This window comes from Tenrec ecaudatus, chromosome 6 (genome assembly GCF_050624435.1).
Source record: "Tenrec ecaudatus isolate mTenEca1 chromosome 6, mTenEca1.hap1, whole genome shotgun sequence".
NCBI classification, from domain to species: Eukaryota; Metazoa; Chordata; class Mammalia; order Afrosoricida; family Tenrecidae; genus Tenrec; species Tenrec ecaudatus.
The window spans coordinates 60,349,685-60,357,754 of record NC_134535.1 but is presented as its reverse complement, the minus strand read 5'-3'; the positions used below and the strand labels follow the sequence as shown (position 1 = coordinate 60,357,754).

At 39.6% G+C, this 8,070-nt stretch overlaps 1 pseudogene; it reads left to right on the top strand.

Moving 5' to 3' along the window:
• The first annotated feature begins 1,342 nt into the window (after positions 1-1,342).
• On the top strand, positions 1,343-1,519 carry LOC142452003 (small nucleolar RNA U3; annotated as a pseudogene).
• The last annotated feature ends 6,551 nt before the right edge of the window (positions 1,520-8,070 follow it).

Here is an 8,070-nt window from a genome sequence, read left to right as displayed (position 1 = left end):
GATACTGGGAGGGTAGAGGGAGAGTGTGTTGGAAAGAGGGAACCGATCTACATGTGACCGCCTCCCTGGGGGACAGACAACAGAAAAGGGGGTGAAGGGAGACGTTGGACAGGGCAAGATATGACAAAATAACAATTTATAAATTATCAAGGGCTCATGAGGGAGGGAGGAGTGGGGAGGGAGGGGAAAAAAGAGGACTAGATGCAAAGGGCTTAAGTGGAAAGCAAATGCTTTGAAAATGATTAGGGCAAAGAATGTACAAATGTGCTTTACAATTGATGTGTGTATGGATTGTGATAAGAGTTGTAGGAGTTCCTAATAAAATGTTTTTTTTTAAAAAAAAGCTGATACCAAGGGCTCAAGTTGACATAAAATGTTTAGGAAATTATGATGGCAACATATGTCTAAGTATGCAAAATACAATTGAGTTATGGATTGTTATAGGATCTGTAGGAGCCCCCCAATAAAAGGATTAATAAAAATAAAATAAAAAGAGAAAGAGAAGAAGCTTGGTGAGTTCTCAAGAGATTTGCCCATATAGACCATTTTCGAAGTCTCCTGAGACTGGCTATACAGCTGTAGGTCTGGAAATACCGTGTACCATCTCTCCTAATCAACTGATTAGGACTTGAGCTAGTAAGCCTTTGGCTTCCCCCCCCCCCACCTCCCCATCACTGCCCCGCCTCCCAATAAAGCCAGAGGGACATAAGCCAACTGCATGGTATTAAAAAGGATTGGTTTACAGTTTCTTGATCTTTTCTACCAATGTAAAAGCACTAACAAATCTGAACCCCAGGACCTGAGCAGTTCAGTGACCCAGATCGGGGGAGAGGTGGGGTGCAGGCTGGCCATGGAATGACTGGCACAGTCAGAAGTCTCTGCGCTGTTGTAATGCAGACTAGGGACTTGCCACATAATGGAAAGGTGGGATGAAGTAGATGAAAGAAACCAAATATATTAAATATTTTATGAATTGAAGTCATTCAAATGTATATTGTTCACTGATTTTATTTTTTTAAAGATAGAGCTACCACCATTTTCCCCCATTAGTAGATAAATTAGAGTTTGGAATCATTTTTCCTCCATAAGCCACTCTTAATATACCATCTGATATATCCAGTCCTCTTAACTGACGGTTTAAAGATTCTTACAAAGTACCATTAATGCAAAATCTCCCCAGTATTTTATGACATTTTCCAACATTTTGTGATAGTCTTGTCAGCTATTTTTCTTGCAATTTTTTATGACTCATTGAATCTTTTCAATTACTTGAAATTTTTAAGACATGTTTTAGATGCAGTAAAATTCACCAATTTTGAACAGATGCTGTGAGGTCAAGGTCAAGCTTATATTTTCAGGAATCATTCCTGTAGTTTCTTACTGGTTTTGCAACCACTGTCAGCGGTGGATGGTCGTCCTCCCTGTGGAGGAGCGTTAGAGAGGAAATGAGGCCGAGTGGCTTGTTTTAACTTGGGCTTCCGAACGCTGACTTCTTTTGAATAAAGGCTATATGTGGGGAACTAAAGACTGGGATGAGAGCGGAGGCAGACGGATTCTCTACGCTCATGATAGAGTCTGGAAGGCCATGACTAGTGGAGGGAGGCCTTCCATTTGTGGGTTGGAGATGAATCCTAGTCACAGTCTCCTGACTAAAAGTCATCCCCACAAACTCCACCCATAATAGAGCTACTTTAAAATGATTCTTACAAGTACATGGCTGCTTACGATATGCCTGAAAGCTATCTTCGGTTAAAAGGAATCGGGCCCTATTGTCCACCCTTCCCTGATACTGATCATAGATTGATCCCATGGAGAAAGCTCAGGGACATCCTAGGTTGAGCTACCTCAGGGACATCCAAGGTTAAGTTGCCATCTTAGCTCTAGTACCTGCCCATCCTATTATACATGGGCCTCTAGTACCTGTCCATCCTGTTACAAATGTGCCTCTGGTATCTGCACACCTTGTTACATATATGCTTACTGGGCTTGCTAGCCCAAGACCATATAAGCCTGTGAAGAATACACTCTCTCTCTTTCTTGTTCCTGACTCCATGGAAGAGGTGAGTCCTTGCATGCCTTGTCAGTTGTCCTTTATTTTCCCTTCAATTGTGCAATCACTATGTAGGATCCCCTTGGATGTAAGGATGATCCTTACAGCTGTGCTCTTCTATCTTCTACTTGTTGAGTCTTTCTTCCTTTCTATAAACAGTTATCTATCTATTTATTTTTAATTCAATATTTAATAAACCATTTTATTGGAATATAATCCAAATATCATACAACTCAATAGTTCATTCATATCAGGAAGAGTTATACAATCATTACCACAACACAATCAAGCTTAGAATATTTCCTTCTTCCTTGTAGTTCTTGTTAGTAGCACCCTGTTGAGTAGTTCTTAGTTGGTTTGGGTTATTGTTTCCTGTTTTAGTGTCTGGCACTGTTCAACTTAGAAATGGTTGTAATTATGTCTTTGGTTTCTCTCTCTCTTTAAAAATAAATATTTATTTGGGTAAATTTAGATTTGAAAAAAAGTGTTACGGAGATAGTGCAAAGAATTATTTTAGACATTTCACCCAGGCTTAGTTTATCCTAACATCTTCATCTTACATTATTGTCATGCATTTATTACAGGTGAGCAATAAACATTAGTGCATTACTATTCACAACGCTCCAGTCATCACTGATTTCAGTAGTTTTACCATTAAAGTGTTTTTTTCTGTTTTAGAATCCCAAGAGGATACCACATTACCTTTAGTGGCCATGTTTTCTTAGTCTTCTGTGGCTTCTGACATTTTTTCAGTCTTTCCTTGATTTTTAAAATGTTGAAAATTTTGAGCAGTAGTAGTCATGGATGTTGTACAATGTCCCTCTAATTAATATTACTGACCCGCAGGCATTCTTTGTTTATTGTAGGTGTAAGACTTTCCTCGGGTATGTATATTTTTAACATTTTTATCTCTCAGTTCATGATTTGCCTTTTGTTTGCTTTCAAAGATCAAAAGCTATTAATTTTGATGAAGCCCAATGTGTTGGCTTCTTTTACATATGATTACCTTTTATCCCACCAAAAAGATTTTATTTTAACTCCAAGTCTCAATGATTGTCTATGTCTTCTAGATGTTGTATACTTTTAGCTTTGGCATTTTAGATCTATGATCCATTTTGAGTTAATTTTTGTCAATTTAGTTTTCAAAAAACTTATTTTATGTTTCATAAAACTTATTTCAGCACTCTTATTTTTGAACTAATACTTCTTTGGTTTTATATAACATTCTAATTATATTATTACATTAACAAGTATAACTATCCCAAACACATTGGGGAAATGCAGTTGATTCTTGCTAAGTGTCTTGCTTAAGCAAAGATGTCAAATCCAAAGGTAAATTTAAAAAGAATTCTTATGAGGTTTCAGTTGATGTATACTTACATGTATACTTGATGTATACTTATGGCTTCATTCCTGACACATGTGTGTGACTCTGTCTCTGCAGTCAGTGGATAGCTGTAGATAAGTCCTTTCAGGACTGCACACACCTTCAGCTTATTAGCGTGACTTCTAAAACAGGATACCTTGTGTGCCATAAGGAGAAAAACAATTTTGAGTACAAAACTAACATCAAAGTTTTAACAAAACCCAAGTGGGCATCATTCCAAATCATTAAACCTTTTTGTGAGACAGGAATGCTGTCTCACAAAACAACAACAACAACCCCCACACACAGGTTTAGGATGGATCAAATGTTTTCAGGAAGATAAAAAAGACCTCAAAGATGAGCTAATAGAAAGAAGGCCATCAACTTCCATCAACGAGAAACTGGCCAAAGTCCAGAAATGGCTGGAATAAGTACCACAGAATTACCACGGATGCAATCATTATAAAATCTGAGACCTCACATGGTTCAATATTTTTAATATTAAGGAAACATCTTGGCCTCAGCACATTATCAGCTTATTGGATGCCAAAAGTATATGTGAAGATCAACTAGCTATCTCTAAGAGTATCTGTCTTTCAAGGAAGATTGAATCTAAGGATGACAATTTTATGGAATAAATTGTAACCAGAGTTGTCTTGGCCTTGCCAATAGGTTCCAGAGCAAGGTCTGACCAAACATTCAAGACGGAGAAGCTAGGCTGAGGTTATGATAACTTGTTTGTTGGTGTTTTGCTTTTATTCCCAAGAGATAATCTTGATAGAGTTTCTAAAAGGACATAGGATGAAAACAAGGGCTTATTATGAAAGGGTTTTAAGAACTTGAAAACTGCATTGGGAAAAAAAAGACTGGAAAATTGTGCCCAGAATTTTTTCCATCACAACAATGTACTTGCTCATTATTTAAGGTAGCAAGAGCTAACCCCTGAGAATAAATCCTATGAGAACCTTCCCCATCCACCCCCAAGCTCTTATCTTGCCCCTTCAGACTTCCGAAATGCAAATACCATTTCAGAGGAACACCATTTGAGGTCCTCAAGAATGCCAACCGCTATTTTGATGGAGTACGAATTAGAGTGTAGCAATCTTCAGGGAAGGGTTAAAGGGATGAGACCACTGCCTTTTCAGGCGTGTCAACACGTAGATGGAAGCTATGTTGCGAAACAATCACCTCACATTTTAATATTTTTATTTAATAAGGATTTCTATGATATTGTAACACCACTTTGTAATGTCCTCCCACCCACTGAAAAATAGCCTTCCTAGACTTGAATCTTCAAGACAAGCTTCAAATGAGTAAGTTTAACTGGTGGAATCATCAGTTTTGGCTAATTTGGTGTATAAGGGAAAGGAAGGTGGATAAAAAAAATCTGCCCGAGGTAGAAAATGTGCTGGTGAAGCTGGTCCCAAATTGTCTTTATTTTTGCATGTCATTTGTTTGTTTAATCAACAAACTGAAATCATAATCTACAAGCTAACTGTAGTTCGTAATTCTAAGATACCATGACAGTAATTCCGTAATGCTAAACTGATGTAAGTTTGTTGTTATTTGCTTTGGAGGTTATTATTGTTGTCATTGATTTTCAGTTTTTATTAAGATGTTTTCTCTTAAAAGGAGTCCTAAATATTAAAAAATAATAATTAAAAAATTTTTAAAGGAGCCCTAGTGGCATAGTGATTACATGTTGCACTTCTAACTGTAAGGTCAGCAGTTCAAAACCACCAGCCCCTCTGCAGAAGGAAGATGGGGCTTTCTACTCCTATAAATATCATAGCCTCCAAAACTTACAGAGGTAGTTCTGCCCTGTTCTACAAGGTTACCATGAGTTGACATGAACCTGATGACATTGGATTTGGAGATTGGTAGCTTAAAAGAGCAGAAATAAAGTGGAAAACCATGGCTGAAAAATGCTCACTCAGATATGTGTATCCTAGAGAGCATGTGTGGAAGACAGTGTTTGCAGACTAACCTCCATTGTTGCCTATTTCTTACTAACAGAGCTTTAATGTTGCACTAGTAGCAAAATCCCCAACCTCAGAGAAAGGGGGAGCTTACTCGGAGCCTGTCATACAACCCTGTTCCCTTCTACTGAGTTGGTTTAGAGTTCTCTCACGGAATAAAACCAAGAAAATAAATATATTGGTAATGAGAAAAATTGAAGGAGCGAGAGATTGAAGCAATTGACTCACGCAGGTGTAGGTGTTGGTGAGTCCAAAATCCTCAGGTCCGTTAACAGACCCACAATTTTGGCAGTAGTTATAGGCCAAGCAACAGAAGAGGGATTCTGGCAGGATTTCTCTTAATAGTCTCAAAGCAAACCTTTCCTTCCTCAGCAAGCCTGAGTTTCTGGCCTTAAAGGTATCAACGGAATAGATGAATGCCTCTCCCCTTCCCTATCTCCCTCGCCACCACCAAACATCCACACATGCAGTATGGAAGGTACTTTACTGGCCACTTGGTATACTTGCTTAAAACAAAACAATAACATTGCCTCTACTCAGATGGAAAAGCCTCCATAACATGTAGTTTATCATTTGTCCAAAGGGGACCGTATCCTAGCCAAATTTACACATAAAAGCAACTATCCCAGCTCTGGTCATGTGATACTGGTAAGTGATTATTGTTATTGTTGTTATTAGGTTGCATCAGGGCAGCCCAACACGTAATGACCCTGTGTATAACAGAAGGAAACGCAGCCTGGTCCTGCACCATCTCCACCATCCTTCCTGCGCCTGAGCCCACTGATGCAGCCCCTGTCAGTCCACTCATTGAGGGCCTTCCTCTTTGGGGCTACCCTTCCACTTTACCAAACATGATGTCCTTCTCCAGAGACTGGTCTCTCCTGCCACATGTCGGAAGTATGTAAGATATGCATACCTCTACAGAGCACTTCTTCACTTGCTCCACAGATTGGACTGTCCTGTTAGCAGTCTGCGGTACTTTCAGGACTCTTCTCCAGCACCTCAATTCAATGCATCATTCTTCTGTGGTCTTCCTTATTCAGTGTCCAACTTTCACACACATAGAATGCAATGGCGAATACCATGGTTTCCATCAGGCACACCTTAATCTTCAATGTCACATCCTTGCGCTTTAATACTCTAAAGAGGTCTTGTGCAGCAGATTTAATTAATACAATACATCTTCTGATCTCTTAACTGTTGCTTCCATGAGTATTGATTGTGGATCAAAGCAAGACAAAATCCTGGCAGCTTCACTCTTTCTCCATTTATTATGATGTGACCTATTGGTCAAGTTGTGAGGATGTTGGTCTTCCTTACATTGAATTGTAATCCATACTGAAGGCGACAATCCTTGATCTTCATCAGCAAGTGTTTCAAGTGCTCCTCACTTTAAGCAAGGCAGATTGTGTCATCTGCGTACCACAGTTAATAAACCTCCCTTGAATCCTGATGGGGTCATGATAGTGGGCTAGGGGAGAAAGCATTAAAGAACTAGAGGAAAGTCATATGTTTCATCGGAGCTATATTGTGCCCTGACTGACTCATCTCTTTCTTGTGACCCTTCTGTGAGGGGATGTCCAATTTTCTACAGATGGGTTTGGGTCTCCACTCTGCCCTCCCCCTTGTTCACATCAATATGATTTTTTGTTCTGTGTCTTTGATGCCTTATACCTAATCCCATCGACACCTCATGATCACACAGGCTGGTGTGCTTCTTCCATGTGGACTTTGTTGCTTCTCAACTAGATGGCCACTTGTTTATCTTCAAGCCTTTAAGACCCCTGATTCTATATCTTTTGCTAGCCGGGCACCATCAGCTTTCTTTATCACATTTGCTTATGCACCCATTTTGTCTTCAGCAATTGTGTCAGAAAGGTGAGCATCATCGAATGCCAGGTTATTAGAAAAAAGTGTACTTGTGTTGACGGAGTACTTGAGTAGAGGCCCAGTGTCTATCTGCTACCTTAATACTTAACATATAAATATATGTGCATTGATCTATTTCCCTATCGTTATATGTAAATACATTTACATGTCTGTGTTTAGACCTCTATAAATGTCTTTTGCCTTCTAGTTTTTTCCTCTATTTCCCTACTTTCCTCTTCTCCCACTCCCATGTTGGACTTTTATTAATTCCTCTTGACTGCATTGTACTTGATCAAGTCCCTACAGGCATCCTACACCCTCCTTGCCACCAATTTTAGATCACTTGTTGTTCCTTATCCCTGGGTTTGTTGGTTCCCCCCTTCCTTCCCCTGCCTCCCTCTCTCCAATGCCCCCCTGCCCCGCCCCCTGGAATCATCATTCCTATTGTTTTCTTTTCGGGATTGTTTATTCTGCCTCTTATCTAGATGCCATACAAAAACAATGACAAGCATAAAAACAAAACAAAGCAAAAAAAAAACCAACAACAAAAAAGAAAAGCCTATAAATAGTTCCAGATCTGGCAGTCGACCTTTATGAGTGTTTTCTGATTAAGTCTGATGAGTTGCCATGTCCTGCCATTCCTCTGGGCCTGCATTGTTTTGCTTCCCTTGCTGCTCTGTTCCACATCCTTTGTGTTTTACCCTGGTGCGCTGGGGTCAAATCGGACACGGTTCCCACACCATGTCTCCAGTGTTGGGGGAGGTAATTTTCTTGGTAAGTGGTGAGGGGAGGATGCTACGGCATGG